Source organism: Capsicum annuum, chromosome 6 (genome assembly GCF_002878395.1).
Source record: "Capsicum annuum cultivar UCD-10X-F1 chromosome 6, UCD10Xv1.1, whole genome shotgun sequence".
NCBI lineage: Eukaryota > Viridiplantae > Streptophyta > Magnoliopsida > Solanales > Solanaceae > Capsicum > Capsicum annuum.
Genome location: NC_061116.1, coordinates 184,321,041 through 184,338,584, shown reverse-complemented (window position 1 = coordinate 184,338,584; position 17,544 = coordinate 184,321,041). Strand labels below are relative to the sequence as shown.

Sequence of the window (17,544 nt, the reverse complement as noted above, 5' to 3'; positions counted from 1 at the left end):
CATCAATAACCTAACCAAAATTAAGGAATTTATGTGACGTGGACTCTTGTGTAGTGTTTAACATGCTGAGTAAATCTTCATTTTCTTCTTATTTATTAGTGGGACCAGGTATATAGTTTCATTAATTGTTGTATGTAGTTAAAACAATTACTAACATGCATGAAGATTTTCTAATAGCAATTTTGGAATCCTGGTGAAGTAGAAAAAGATAAGTTACTAACTGATTATAATGTATATTTTCTATTTGATTTGCAGCTAGTGATGTGGGCAGCTTCAGTAATAGTGTGGCTGAGCAGCAGGTTTGCACATCTTACATTATCTCTTAATTCAATAAAGTAATTCTTATAAGTTTTATTTGAATTGCTATATGTAATTTTTCCACTAAGAAGGTGATTTGTTCCAATCTAGTTAAGTTGTTGTGGTTGAGTTATTCGGCATACATATGAGAGGACAAGGTACTCTGTAGGACACTAAAGTCATCAAAAAAAAGGTTGAAGTATTTCCTGGCATGTGGATTTGAATTCGTAGAAAACACACTGGCCTATCTATATAATCCTGGCTAATACATTCTTATTTTAATTTCACAGAAGCACTAAGATGTAACTATTTTAACTTCCAATATGCGTATTATAACTTAGCACTTTTGCAGTTTTTAGATGGTTACTTGGACTTGTGGTGATAAAAGAGTGCCCAAAGTCAACATTTCTATTGTTGATGACCGAGATAAACAAAAGCGGCCATGTAAAATCACCACACATCTTGTAGTTTAAGGTAAAGTTGTTGGTTTAATAGTGATCTATCTCGTCAATCCCACCCGTAAGCTATCCATTCTAACTCGTCTTTGCCTACCTAGTAAGACCTGTCTATCTCTCGATCTGAAGTTTATTTGTGTTATTTTCCGTCTAGCTTTCCAAGCAAACCTTCTAGTGGATAGCATAAAATTTCGATCAGAATTCTATGATTTGCTTATTGTTTTGATTTTTGTGCCAGTTTTGTAATTTCAATATCTTTTTCACTAAAAGTGAGCTAAAACACCTCATAGTTAGATCTTTCTGATTGTTCGCATCGTTTTGTCATTGATGTTCTTCTTTGGCTGTTGTGCAGGAATGAAAACAATCATATCTTTATTAAGTAGTTAATCATTGCTTTAGTTGAAAAAGGAAATCTTCTTGCATTTTCAACTGAATTATCATGACCTCAAACTTGGGAATTTTTTAATTAGGTACACAATGAGAAATTGTTTCCTTTTTGTTAAATGTCAATTAGATATATTACTTGGAAGATGAGAGCTTCTGGAGATAGTAGTCCAATGGTTAAAATCTCTAAAAAGTTCCCAAGATTTTGTTGAGACTTCAAGTGCAAAGTTGAATTTAAGTGCAGGTTTTAGTAAAAAAAAAAAAGCCAGTTGAGGGGAAAAATAAAAATGTATATGTAATTCGAAGAAAAAAGTAACAAACTCATTCATATTGTTTTCCTTAACAACTAATACAAACTTGAATTTGTTGTCTAGTACCTCTTAATTCAAGATAGAAATCATGGGGAATGAAGCGAAATCTTAGTGCCTTGCCTACACTAAAGCGCAACTTAAGCGATGGGAAGCACCCTTTTCTTGAGGTGCACCGTAACGATCATTTCACAACATCGTCTGGAGGTTGCCTCAGGACGATCTTCACTCTTCCCAATGAATTATCGATAATTAAGCTTAACTATAGGAGGATACATGTTCCTAAGATAGGGAATCTCTTACTGAAGTTTTAAAAATTAATTTCACCTTTAATAAAAGGGCAAAACAAACTTAAGCTTGCCCAAGTTCAATACTCATACAACAACAAATGTGTTTAAGAAATATTTAGACTTTTAGTAATCAAAAGTTTCTATTCTTTTTAGTTTCATGGAAGTAAGTGATGGAATCAAGCAGCGAAAGATTATTCAAGAGGTTATTGAAGCTTCTTTTAATCAATTATCGTTACATGATATCATTTATATGACTAGATTAGCTCTTGGTTGTCGATTGTAGGTCAATAATGATAATAATAATGATAGGATCAGTATCTCGGACAAAAATCTATTTTTCCTATTCAAGTTTCTTGGTAAACCGACAGGTGATTCAAGAGTTTCAGGAAGTGCGGATGGAGAAAGAGCACTTTTTCAGAGTTTGTTCCTCTTATGGATTAGATTTTGCAAGAGCTTCCTGATGAAGCAATTAAATCAATAAAGGAATACTTGAGAAGCCTTATTTCAATTCCTGGGAGGAAAGACTTTTTGGTCAGCCTTCACTGATCTCACAATTGAGACTCTTTTGGAGTTTAATAAGACTCAACTAGAATGGGTCATAGAAACTTCTTATCTTTGGAAAACTACCTTTAATCCACTGAATTGATTGAGATTTTTTCACTTGAAAGGTGTTGGAATATATGCTCAAAAGGGTGCTACCTGTTATGAATTGTAAAAAAATTTGTTCGAAAAACAAGGGATTCTGCAGCAAATGTATGTGTCTAGTATTTTTTAACTTTGATTATGCCAGTAATACTTGCAGTTGGGTAGGCTATGATGCATATGAACATTGGTGCCATGTTGTTTGTGCTATTCACAAAAATCTTTTTTTAAGCCATGTCAAAGTATCAGCGAGCCATATGAAATGCATCATGCTAGTGAAATGTTTGGTTTTTCTAGAAAGGTTTACATGCATTGTGCAAAGGGTTGGGGTGAGGATAATCTAATTAATGAGTTTGACTATGTTCAAAATATTTTCTATGTAAGTTAAGATTTTAAAGGTAAAGAGCTACATGCTATAACATACGGTTTGCACAACAAGCTCGAGAAAAAGAAGATCTCTCCTATAGATGTCTGTAGTTTCAGCTTTCATTTTCTAAAATACATGGATGACTTGTCACAGTTTCTTTCATCCAGTTTTCCTGCGTCTATCACTATTTTTGCTAAATCTTCCCTCAACATCATGGGTTCTTCAAATGGAAGAAAAGGTATGATTACTATTGATCATCATCAAGATGATGCCAAGGATGTCTCTGAGTCTGATAAAATGATTGGCGATGAATGTTCAAGCATAAAAGAAAGATGAGTTCCTCAAGGAAAAGAAAATACATGATAGTTTGTAAAGCATTGTGAGGATCAAAGAAGCAAAAACACAGATTTTCCAATTATTTTTAAGTTTTATTTTTGTGAACCTCAACTGTTAGCTCTATTAAGGATCTTTTTCATCAAACATTATTATTTCTGTTATTCTGTTACTATATTTCTTTTGTGTTTCGTTTAATTCATTTTCTTGGGAGTAAGTTGAAAAGCTAAATACTGTAGCATTAATCATAAAACCATTGCAATAGTATAATTAACTGTTGATATAGATATAAACAACCATTGCATAATTAACCATAAAACCATTGCAATAGTATAATTAACTGTTGATATAGATTAAAACAACTGTTGCATAAGAACCTATGGCATTAGGTTGTAAACCATTGCTAAAGAGTATATATGTTACCAAAAAACCGTAACATTAATGAAAAAACTTTTGCATAGTATCAATTGAGTTATTGCAATAGATATATAAACCGTTGCATTATATATAAAAATCGTTGCATAAAACTCTTTTGCAATAATTTATTTCGTTGCAATTGATGTCAAATAAATGTTGCGGTAGTGATCATAAAAACCATTGCTATAGCCATATATAGCAACGTTTTCATAAACCATTGCAAAAAACATAGCAGTAGAGCTATGGCCATGCGACCTGATAAAATGGTTTGTTAAACATCATAATACCTCTATAGCAATGGTTTCCTCATCTACTGCAATAGTTTTGCCTGTGTCACCATAGACCCAGTTTTCAGTAGTGCTAGATGAGTTCCGTACTGAGCTGAGCGACTATATCTGACAGTCCTAAAATCTATAGAACTGAACTGAGTTTTAGTACTGAGACTAAATGTAACACCCCAAAACCGGGTCCCGAGACGTCACACGGTGCTTAAGGCTACAAGTAGCCCCAAGCTAACCCTTTGAGCTTGCTACTTTATATAATAACTTACTTAGAGATGAAATGCATAAAACACTAATACTATCATATCAAATGATAGGAAATGTGAATAAGATACTCTGTCCGAACGGTGAAAAATACAAAAAATCTTAACATACTAACAACCTGATAACTAGTCTGACAAGCCTCCACTACTAAAAACTAAAGAGCCATTAGGACAGGTCCCCAACTAACTCATACTCAACTGATAAAAGATAATGAAATACTAAATAACTTAATGTCTTAAGATTAACGGTCCCCAAATCATGAGGACTAACCACTTCTGATATGTAGATGAAAGTGCTCAGGAAATCATTGACGAGGTTGGGACTGAGCACCTGAACCTATATCATGAGAAAATGTAGCACACAGACATGTATGTGGTTTAGTACGTTGGGAAGGTACTAAGCATATGGGGGTGTATGCAATTTAATAATCAATATCACAAGTCTTTATAGAAAACATGCATGCTATAATTGATAACTCACATAGCTTGAATAAAATTCTCATAAACCATGAACGGGAAAGACATGTAATATAAATCACGTGAGTCATCATATTTTACTTAAAATATCAATGCTTTCTTTATTCACAAATCATAAACTGGATGAAATGTTAAAATATCAACTTCCAGGATATATATACTTTCAAAGCACTAATACTTTCAAAACTCAAGCTTTTTCCATAGAGAGAGGGCAAAACTTTGGGACTTCATAACTTTAGGATTGGGAGTTAGGGATCTTTAGTATTCTTTGAAAACTTAGGAGTTTCTTCTAACCGACATAAATCATGTGAGCTACATGGATTTCAATGTCTTACCCATGGTGGGGAGTGTTGTTTTATCCTTGCCATCAGAGTAGAACCTTAAATTTTAGAGATCAATAGTTTAACCCACTTGGGGTATATTAGAAACCTATGGGGGAACGTAGTTCTAGGGCATGAGACCTCGGAATCAATCCCAACTCAATGCTAAATACTACTCCCTTACTTAGCTCAAACCTTTAAGAAAATCCACCTTCAACAATTTAACAATATGTGATGGGAGCCAAAATGCATCCCCTTCATATCAAAATCAAGGATGTGGATTTCTTTCTTAACTTAGGATTAAAACTCACTTCTTTTCCTGAAGTTTTGATAGAATTTTAATGAATAAATTTGGAACTTCACAACAAGAGAATTTAAGTACACTTCTTGAAACACTTAAAAGAGTATCAACACCTCATTCTCAAAACTCATAATTCAACAATAAGGCTCAATTCATAACAACAAGTCTTGGGAATTCTTGAAAATATGACATAAATATAGGAATGTACAACTTATAGTATCACTTGTCAATTTAAATCATAAATATGTAAAATAATCATACAACTCAAGACTTGGGCAAGTTATAATCTCATAAACTCAAAATATAGCAAAATAGTATGAATTCATCATGGAAATACAAAATTCTTAAACAAAAACTAAAACTTTGGGGCAGAAGAACGAAAGAGTGTTCTTGTTCAAAACCAACATACCTTAAACTTGGAGCTTTGGATGGACTCTTTTTTCTGAAACTCTATTCAAGAACTTATTGGGTGCCTCTGTAGCCATTGTAATGGGTAATTCATATATGAAAGAATTATCAAATTTCCACGGTTGAATCTTAAGATATTAGGATTTTTAGTTTGAAACCCTAATGGAGTTTCTTGAGAGATTTTGATGACAATACTCTTATTTTGGTGTTCGTGGGATTAAATCCCGTGTTAGAGATGATAAGGGGTTGGATAAATACCATTTTACCCTTAATGAGTCGGAGAAAGAAGCTGAAAATTGGCCTATCCCATTAACCAGGGCGGCGCCATGCTTAGACCCCCGCTCTAAGCTGGGAGGCGCCTTGCTTAGGCGTCCGCTCTAAGCAAGGTGGCGCCCTACTTAGACCAGTGGTTTAAGCGAGATTGCACGGCCTCATAGCCTTTTTTACTAGTTCGAGGGTCCAAAAACCCCCTTATGCTATTCTAACAATTTGGTGACTCCTTCGAGACGTACCTTTAACTAGCCCCATCGCAACACAACAAAAAAATCAAACGACGGAGGTCGGGAAGGTTGTGCAATAATTCAATGAAGAATGAAGGCTCAAAAATAAACTAAATGTTGAAACACTTAACAAAATTCTAAGTGTTAAGCTTCTTCTAACTCACTCTAAAGGCTTTAACGACGCGAGAACTTTGCGGGGTCTTACAATATCTCCCCCTTGAGAACATTTGTCCTTGAATGTCGTTAGATATGATAAGAACATAGAGAAAATGAAGGTACACAGTTGAAACACTTGGCTTAACTAACTTTACTTTATCCTAAACTTTCGGATACTTTAAAGAACACATAAACTTATGATAAGAATGGTTATACAGCTGCAACGTTATTAAAATGGGACTTATTTAAGAAAGAATGGTACCTTCAGCTTGATCTGAACTTGCGGAGAAGAGGTGTGGGTACTTGGATCACATATCAACCTCGGTTTCCCATTTAGCGCCCTCAACAGAATGGTTCCACCATAAAACTTTGACTAAGGGAACTTCTTTGTTCCTTAGTCTCCGGACATGGTAATCCATTACTTTAACCGGAACCTCTTCAAATAAAAGACTGACCCAAACGGAACATCTTTACATAAAAGACTGTCCCGAACATCAGGGCTTTCCAAAGGATCTATAACAACAGAATCACCAATACACTTCTTAAGCATAGAGACATCAAAGATAGGATAAACAGCTGACAACTCTACAGGAAACTCAACTTCTTAAGCTACTCTCCCAACACGATTCAGGATCTTATGGACCAACATACCGGGGAGTAATCTTCCCCTTTTTCGCAAACATTTTTACCCCTTTCATGGGTGAAATTTTAAGATACACTAAATCATTAACTTCGAACTCCAAGTCTCTGCGTCACATATCAGCATATGACTTCTAGAAACTCTGAGCTGTCTTCAGCCTCTCTCTAATCAAATTCACCTTCTCCATTGCCTCAAACACTGCGTTGGGCCTAACTAAACTAGCTTCACCCACCTCTAACAACATATGGGTAATCTACATCTCCTACCATACAAAGCCTCAAATGGTGCCATATAGATGCTAGAGTGATAACTATTGTTATATGCAAACTCAATTAGTGGCAAGTACTCATCCCAACTGCCTTTGAAATCCCGAGCACACGCCCTCAACATATCCTCCAAAGTATGGATGGTTCTCTCAGCCTGACCATCAGTTTGTGGAAGAAATGCAGAACTCAAATGAATCTGGGTACCAAGACCCTTCTGAAATGCTCTCCAGAACTGACAAGTGAACTGAGTACCCCTATCCGAGATGATAGACACAAGAACTCCATGCATCTTTACTATTTCCCAAACATAGAATCTAGCATAATCCTCAGATGAATAGGACGTATACATAGTTAAGAAATGCGCGGACTTAGTCAGCCTTTCAATAACAACCCAAATAGAATCATGACGGTGTCGAAAAAGAGGTAAACCAATCATGAAATCCATATTCACCTCTTCCCACTTCTAAGTGGGTATACTGAACTCCTACATCACACCACCAGGTCTTTGGTACTCTACCTTAACTGTTGGCACGTTGCACACTTCGCCACTCACACTGCTATATTTTTCTTCATACTGCTCTAAAAATAGATTTCCCATAAATCATTGTACATCTTGGTAGTGCCGGGATGAATGGAATATCGCACACTATATGCTTCAGCCATAATTCTTTGCCTCAGATTATCAACATTCGAAACATATAGTCTACCCTACAATCTCAACACACCATCTCCCCTTTGAGAGAAAACCTCTACTTTTTGGTCCTTGACTGACTCCTTCAGTCTGACCAAACTAGCATTTAAGTCTTGTTTCTCCTTCACTTTCAAAACTAAAGAGGATTTGGAACTACTCTGCACTAACATACTCCTATTAGCAGAATCAAGCAGCCTAACACACATCCTAGCCAGACAATGCACATCACGAACTAACTTTTTCATACCTTCCTCAACATGCAAAATGCTACCCATAGACAACCTGCTAAGGGCATCTGCCACTACATTGTCCTTGATCGGATGATACAATACGCTCATATCATAATCTTTTAACAATTCTAACCACCTTCTCTGCCTAAGATTCAACTCCTTTGGAGTCAATATATACTGCAGGCTTTTATGATCACTAAAAACACCTACATGCATGCCATACAAGTAATATCTCTAGATTTTCAGGGCAAACACCACAACAGCTATCTCAAGATCATAGATTGGGTAATTCTTCTCATGAGGCTTCAACTATCTAGAAGTATAAGCTATAATTTTATCCCTCTGCTTCAACACACAACCCAAGCCAACTCTAGCCATGTCATAATAAACCATAAAACCATCTACACTATCAAGCAAAGTTAACATAGGGGATGAAGTAAGTCGAGTCTTCAACTCCTGAAAACTCTTCTCATAGGAATCTGACCAGGGGAACTTAACTTTCTTTTGGGTCAATCGAGTCATGGGGGACACTATAGAAGATAAACCTTTAACAAAGAAGCGGTAATAGCCAGCTCGACCCAAGAAACTACTAATGTCAGATGGAGAGTTAGATCTAGGCCAATTTCTTACAGCTTCTGTCTTTTGGAGATCAACTCTAATACCTTCGGCTGAAATAATATTACCCAAAAAAGCAACTGACCTTAGCGAAAATTCGCACTTGCAAAATTTAGCAAACAACTAGTGATCTCTAAGAGTTTGCAAGACATTCTAAGATGATCTGCATGGTCATCCTCACTTTGGGAATACACAAGAATATCATCTATGAAAATAAGGACAAACATATCTAGATACTGCTTGAACACTTGATTCATGAGGTCCATAAAGGCTGCTGGAGCATTAGTCAGCCCAAAAGACATAACAAAAAACTCAAAGTGACCAAAATGGGTTCTAATGGCTATCTTTGGGATATCACACTCCCTTATAATGAGTTGGTGATAGCTGGATATATGGTCTATCTTAGAGAAATAACTTGCACCTTAGAGTTAGTCAAATAAATCATCAATTTTAGGAAGAGGGTACTTGTTTTTAATAGTGACCTTATTGAGCTGATGATAGTCGATGCACATACGTAAAAACCCATCTTTCTTCTGCATAAATAGGATAGGTACACCCCAGGGAGATACGCTGGGCCTTATAAAAGCTTTGTCTAAGAGATCTTTGAGTTGTTCTTTCAACTCCTTAAGCTCTGCGGGTGCTATACGCTAGGTAGGAATAGAAATAGGTTGAGTGTTGAGAAGAAGATTAATCCTAAATTCTATCTCTCTATCAGGAGGTACCCCTGGGAGATCTTACAGAATGACATCAAGAAATTCATTAACAATGTTGACTGATTGGATACTTTGGGTTTCAGACTTAGTGTCTTTAACTCTGAGTAAGTGATAAATGTAAACCTTGGATATATATAAGCTTTCTGGCTTTGAGATAAGAAATAAAATGACTCTTGGGGTATACTGAACTCCCTGACCACTCGAAAACTAGTTCACCAGGAAACTAAAATTTGACTATATGATGTGTAAGCTAAAGCTAACACATTTGAGGCTTTTAACTAAGAATAATTGCAAAGTCTTAAGAAACTTTTATTGTTTTTGATTATTTTATCTTTGATTTTGCAGTAGAAACTAAGATGCTAGAGAACCAACAAGGATTGAAGCAAAAGAGTTGAAATCTAAAGTAATTAGAAGAAAAGTGTGGTTGATGACATATCTGATAAGTCGTCAGCCCTGTGATAAGTTATCAACTTCATCATCAGCCTTAGACAGAGAATTGACCTAAGTTGAAAGTTGTGACAACATTTTGTGATAAGCTATCAAGGAGCTGATAGGTCATCAAAGTTGCCGTCCGCCTAAGGCAGAACATGAGATATGAGGTAGAGACTTGACAACATTTGTGATAAGTCATCAAGGAGTTGATAAGATGTCACAGTTTTTCGTCAGCCTAAGGCAGCGAGTATCAAAAGCAAAGAGAAGCTGACGATATTTGTGATAAGTTATCATCCTCCTGACAGGTTGTCACGAATGTCGTCACCTAATTCGAGGGATTATAAAAATCTGTGATTTTGTTTCCTTATTTAGGATGAACTATTTAAAGCATTGTTTAGGGTTTTCTTGAGATTTTCAAAGTTGATTTTTAAGGCATATATTTTTTTTATTTTCTCTCTCTTGTTTCTTGACTTGAAAGAGCAATTACTTTAAAGAGATTCTTATCATTATTTAGGGATTCCTATTGTGATCAAATCTGAGAATCACTAGTTACTATTAATCTTGTAGTAAGTTTATCTTTCAAAGCATGAATACAACTAGTTGTTTTAATTTTTGCATTATGAGTGGCTAAATCCCCTTAACCTGAATTATGGGTTCTAGGGTTAAGTCTTGATAAGGTGCTAAGTGTTCAAGATTCGAAAGGTAATAGGACTCCTTGCTGATTCTGAGGTTTTAACACCTACTTTGATTTTCTTGAGAAAGAAATCAATTATAGTAGGAAGTGAACAATCAACAAGGACTTAGAAGCTACCAACCTTTCATTTAATAATTGATGTTGTAACAAGGTTGATTAACCTGAGGTGAAATCTGGTCATGAATATAAATTCCGTAAGTCTGAGATGATTAGGTAATTAAATGCTTAATTAGGTCGAGAGATATTTAGGTATAACTTCGATAAAGATAACCTGTTGTCCTATCTACTGTGAGAATCTTGAACCACTATTAGCATCTGTCAAGTACTAAAACCCCTAGTGAACATAATTCTGGTTTTTCCACAAACTCTTGATTACAAACACTGAAACTAAAGTGACCAAAAATTACTTGTTAAACTAAAAACCCTTATTTCAAGAAACATCCAACTATCAGTTGATTAAATCGCAAACAACTTAAGTTCATACCATATTTCCTGTGGGATTCAGCCCCAACCTAGTTGGGTTATATAGTGGTAACGATCGCTTACATTCTTATTAGAGAGGTGTATTTTGAGCGTTATCAAAAATGGCGACGTTGCCTGGGAATACGGTTGTAAATTGAAGTTTGTGTGCGCTAATTGACTATCAGTCAAGTTTCCTAGGTTTACATTTATTTGTTGTTTTTGTTTATTGTAGGATCTTTATAGTGTATGCCAAGAACCAAAAGTTCTGGAGAACTATTATTTCTAGTTAATCCAAAACCGCAACGAATTGGAAAAATGGCAGAACATCAAGAGGCTGATAGATTAGCAGCCTTAGCTAGAGCTTAGGTGAATGTGAAAAATATCGGTCAACAAGAACGACATCCAAATCCTAAGGATGAAGATTTGGGAGATAAGGAGTTGCTAAATCCTGGTAACCCAAGGCATGCAGAGCAAGTAGTTGCACTAGTACGGTGTAATATTAACAGGAACCGTCCATTCCAAGAAAGGCAAGAATACCAACCGGTCCAGTATGACCTCAATAATGATAATGATGGAATTGATGGAGTAGGTTTAACAGGTGAAATCATTCCTCCACCATTGGCACCTAGGTCAAAATTCAACATTATAAGTACTATGATTCAACTCCTCAATCTGAAGGGGTTGTTTGGTGGCCTTTCTGGGGATGACCCAAACTTGCATCTGGTGTATTTTGTCACCATCTGTAAATATCTTGATAACCCAGAAGTGGGCCAGAATGCTATACAGTTGAGATTGTTTTTGTTGCCTCTATCTGAGGAGGTAATACTGTGGCTTAATGAGCTGACACCCAATTCTATAACCAACTGAAGGCAATTGAAAGGTTCTTTCCGCCTTCCAGGAGGGTACAGTTGAGGGATGAGATCAGCAGCTTTAGGTAGCTCCCAACTGAGGCCTTGCATGAAACCTGGGAAAGCTTCAAGAAGAAGCTGACACAGTGTCTGAACCACAATATAATTGACATACTTTTGATGGAGACTTTGTACAGGGCGCTTAACTCTATTACAAAACCATTTATCGATAATGCTACTGGTGGTTCATTTGTTGATCTTACATTCTCAGAGGCTTCAGAGATGTTAGAGAGGATGAAAAAATAGAGTCGGGCATGGCATACCAGAGACTATGTGGTAGCCAGCCCCATTGTTTTTGTGGGTATTATTGTGGAACAATGTAGAAGAGAAGAAGAGCATGACCAAGACATGGTTAACCTTAAAATGCAGATGGACTTGCTAACCAAGTACTTGCTATCAGGCAAGACTAAGAAGGTAAAATCTGTAGGATCTCAAGACAGAGTTGATGTTGATGCAGAAGAAGGGGCGAACTATGTTAATAATCAAGGGGGTTTTGAGGTTATAACCAAGGTAATCAAGGTCGGAACTTTTATGATAAGCCTAGTTATAAAGATATGGAGCAGGGAAATTGGAGGAATAACAATGACAGGAGCGGGCTATATGTTACTCCTGGCAATCGTGAGGCTGTTACAACAAGTTCTGAAAAGATGTCCATGGAGGACATAATGGCTAAGTTATTGAAGGGAGTGGAGACTACCAACTCTGGTGTGACCACCATGAAGACCGATCTGACATCCATCAGTCAGTTGGTAAACCACACACCATCGCAATCAAATAGTTGGAGCAGCAGATAAGCCAACTCTCTTCAGCATTCAACCAAAGAAACAGCGGAAAGTTACCAAGTGATACAGTCTAGAATCTGCGAATTAATGGCTCATGTATGGAGATTACCACTAGAAGTGGTAAGATATTGCCTTGCCCTTCTGTGGGCAAACATGTAGTTTATGAGGTAGTTGATGATGAATCAGAAGAAGGAGGTCTAGTGGAGTCTGAGAAGCTGGATAGTTCTGATGATGCTCCAAAAAAAGAAAGAAAAGGAGAAGAAAAATCGACCACATGTGATCGGTTTTCCTATTTTTTTTAGTAGTGTAAATAACTATTTTGACTATATATATAATCCGTAAAACAAATGATATGAAAAACATATGCTACGCAAGTAAAAAGAGAATAGTATTATTAGAAACTGCCAGAGTAATAACTCGGGCCTTATTATTACACACAAATACGAATAATAAAGACTTTAATCGTTATATTTTGACAAGGATCGCGATATATTTACTCAAGGGTTCCGGTACAAATTAACGATCCATCAGAACAAAAAATTTTACAGCCTACAGCTGCTGTGCAACAGTTGACGTATACATCACCAATTTTCTCATCTCCAGAAGAGGGACAAGTCATGTAAGCCACTTCAGGGTCACAGACTTGGAGACACATCTTTTGTGCATTTCCTTTCCATATTCCACCTCAATTCCTAGCAGAAATATGAGTAACTTACATAAATCCCGGATAGTTTCAGCAATATTACATAAAATTCTGCATAGTTTGCTAATTACATCTTATCCCGAAATTTTGAATTAGTGATACATACGTTAAGTAGTGATACATATGGACTAGTGATACATATGTATATGTATCACTAGTATATACATATGTATACACTAGTGATACATATAGCATATGTATCACTAGTAAATATGAAATTCGAAATTTTATGTAATTTTTTAAAATATTAAGAGATATTGTGTAATATGGCGTCTTAAATATGGGATTTGTGTAATTTTTTCCACAAATATACCTAACAAAAGAACCCAAATCAAACACAAAATTAGGAAACATGCATATGGCACTATGGCAGCACAATCAATGCTGATTGAAAAAGGCCCAAAAAGTCGATTTAAAAAAAAATAAAAAATTATCAACTGTTTTGGTTGGTAATTTTGCTCGGTGTTTTTAAATAAGTTGATAGACGATTGACCAAAATATCGACAGGCTCGATCGAGTTTTTGAAAAATATTTTTCAGATATTTTAAATAGTAAATAATTGTGCAGGTCATTTTTTCTGTTTTCCACATTTTGATGTTAAAAAACCTACCATATTTTTAAAAATAAATTGCTAAAACCAACTGATCCGATCGTTTTTTTGATCGGTTCAAAACTCGGTTTGAGCATAATTTTGTTTGAAACCAATTGTTTATATTATGTGTTTTCTATAATAATATTTTGTTACGACACTCAATAGATATCCAGACAAACAGTATCATCATACAGAGGTTTACTATATGTAGGAAAAACCTTACCAGACAACAGGAGGAAGGAAACGATACCAACTTTGCAAAAGACCATTGTATATATGTTTCTTTGAATTTGCTGCTTTAATTTGAGGATGTTGTAATCTCATCTTAAGATATTTATAGAGAAAACAAAAGATAATAAAACACAACTAGGAACGACTTTACTCATATATAGCAGAATGGACCAAATTGTGTTTTGTCAAATTTTGCTCAATACAGCCTTCACATTAGATGGTATGACCTATCCAATTTGAATATTTGGATCCCAATTATTATGAGTAGAGAGTGAACCAATTATCTTGACAAATTTAAATTTTCAAAATATCTTTCAAAAATCATTAAACAAAATAGATATTTAATTAAAAAATTTTAAAGATAAATAGAAAATACAAGCTGGGTATGATTTTATTTTATTTTTTAAAGGGACGGAGCTGCGAGGGTTTTGGTTAACAAATGAATAAGCTTCTTATTACATTTTTTTTGTTTCCCATCCGGTATTCGATACTCGCATTAGAGTCCAACTAATCCGGATTCGCGCCGTGGAAAGCGCTCCCGCTCAAGGATTTTCCATACCCCAGGACTCGAACTCCAGACTTCTGGTTAAGGGAGGAGCAACCCCATCCGCTGCACCACATCACCAATGGTAAGCTTCTTATTAATTAAGCATTCATAAAGACCATTTACGTACACGATTCTATTGGGAAAAATAATACACCACGTGACTGGTTCGATTTCTTTGTTATGTCAGGGGTGTTTTCACATTTGATGAAAAGTCAAATCAAATCGAAAATCGAATCAGTTCAATTAAGAAAATTTGTAATTTGGTTTTGTTTGACTTGATTTAATTTTGAATTTTAAATTTTAAATTGATAATATTTAATTTCATTTTGATTCGATTATGATACAATCGAAAAACTAAATAAATCGATTCAAATTGATAAATCATATACATTAGCCGCTTGCAAAGGTTGGTACAGAAGTCGTTTTAAAGGTGCAAATGGCTAGGTAGAGGGATCCTTTTAAGCTGAAATTCATAACATGAAATATTGATCCTTACAGCGACAAATCCATGGCGGCCTTCGTGAAAACTCGATGCTTGCATTGAGTTGTCCGAAATGCCAGTAATGCCTCTTCCTTTTGTTCATACCAATCTCGTTCGAACTTGGAAACAACCTTTTTCAACCAGTTGCGTAGAGTTGTATTGAAAGCGTCAGCTAAAGCATTAGTGTTAGCATTAAACATAGAAGAGTTAGGTCGCATGAAACCTAAAAGATCACGATTTTTTTGGGATAAAAACATAAGATTTGTCTGATAGGCATGCCAAATATTCAAACAGGTGATTTGGTTTGTTTGTTTTTTTGGAATGAAAGGTATACCAGCTATTCAAACAGTTGGCTGGGTCATACAATACAATGTCAAGGCTGCATAGAGTTAAAACTTTGACAAAACACAATTTTATCCATTCTGATTTTCTGATATGAGAAAAGTTGTCAATTTAGTGAATATCAGGTATTTGTTTAAGTTGCTCTTGGTCATCGAAGTAGTCATTTGCGTGCTTTATTTTTTAGCTGACTTGATGTAGTCTACAAATGAATTTGTGGTGACTAGAGAGAATGATGTTGCTGGTTTTGATAGTCTTTTGCCGTGTCAATGCTCAGAGTATCCATTGTCAGCTTTGTGGATGGTATCACTGCTCATAAGCAACTTCAAAAAACATGGGAACTGCAAGATAAAATCAATCGACGATTTTAATACTGCACATTTTAGCAGACTTCAACAGTGAATAAGGAGTTGGGGACTGCAGATGTCATTAGTAATTATCTTAACAATTCCACTGAATGGTGATACATGTCCAACATAAATCAGTAAATAGGTTCGTATAAGGCAGAAGGAAGACTTGGATACTAACCAAGAAAAGAACATTAATTGCAAGTAAAAAGATAAACCTGATCTATATTTAGGATATGCATTCCAGGCTTCCTCTTGCATCACAAGGCATCAGCGGTAGCAATTTGCAAATGTAGTCAACCAAGATGGTTCTCCGCTTCTCACTGCAATGATAAGGTGAATCGAGTCTGAAACTGTAAGCTTTCGAAATACCAAAAAAGCTGCCCAGAAGGCTCTCTTTGTAAGTTAGGTTCAACCAACCAAAATATATACGTAGCTTACAAATCCCTAGCAGATATGTTGTCATAAGAACTTCTGAAGCTACTTTTCACCTCATAAAAATTAAATTTTATGATTATTCCGCCAATAGTAACCACTTAAATCAATTTATGCCGGAACCACCATGTCCAAAGTACTTCAACTTCTTACCGGTAAAATTCCTCAATTTCATAAGTAATCACAAATCCAGTAAGTTTATGATACTAGAAAATACCCATAAGATGATCATTGTTGATGATTAGCACCAATTTGTTGGTTATAAAGATGAATTTTCAAATTTGATAGTTTATTTTGAATAATGATTTGCCTTATGTGTTTTTCTTAGTTTTTTAGCAAATAACTCTAGAAAGTAAATTAATTCCTCTATTTTTGCTATTTTCCAACTCACGAGTAAAAAGGACATCCCGATGCTTAAACCTCCCGTTGTATGCAGGATACATAGAAGGACCGGACCACAAAGTTCTAAGGTATGCAGCCTTACCTTTCACTTCTACCTCACATCAAGGTGTGGCCACGGTCTCAATTGGGTCATTGTTTAGTATGCCCAAGCTTGACAATAGCTGTGGATATTTTGAGTCCGTCTCGCAGAGCGACTCTCAACGAGGAAGTTGAGACTGTTCGAAAAAAAAAAAGATTTTTTGGCTTAATCCGCCTTTACTAAAGAAAAAAGAGTACACGAGTACATTGGGTAATTTAATACTCGTGTAACTGACTTATTACCATAATAACATCACTACGCACAAAATGAAGGTATTTGATTATATGTCTAAAATAACTGAATCAATTATTTGGGATGCTTTTTTTATAGGACCTATATACAACAGATTCACCTCTTAGCAGGAATTCAAAAGGTACAATTTTTTCACTTCTAATTGACAGTATTCAATAAATAATGGATAACATTGGTATGTGTATATGCTGAGATTTATGGTTTGACGTATTCTATTTGCTTGCATGTGTACATCTATTGCACTATTTCTATTATTCAGTGTTAGTGCTTAACTAAGGTTGAATATATTCAACATGATTCAATTAGTATGCAATATATCACAACCATTATTCTTGAACTTTGATTAGGCTCAATTTCTATGGCTACCTTCAAAAACTGTAGTTCAAACATATCAGCACACTGTTGATTTAGTGAATATCAGGTATTTATTTAAGTTGTTCTTGGTCATCGAAGCAGTCATTATGTTCTTTGTTTTTTAGAATGACTTGCTGAAGGCTACAAATG

The 17,544-nt window shown here is 35.5% G+C and overlaps 1 pseudogene; it reads left to right on the top strand.

Annotated features, from left to right (window-relative positions):
* The first annotated feature begins 1,891 nt into the window (after positions 1-1,891).
* Positions 1,892-3,079, top strand: LOC107879290 (annotated as a pseudogene).
* Positions 3,080-17,544: the final 14,465 nt, after the last annotated feature.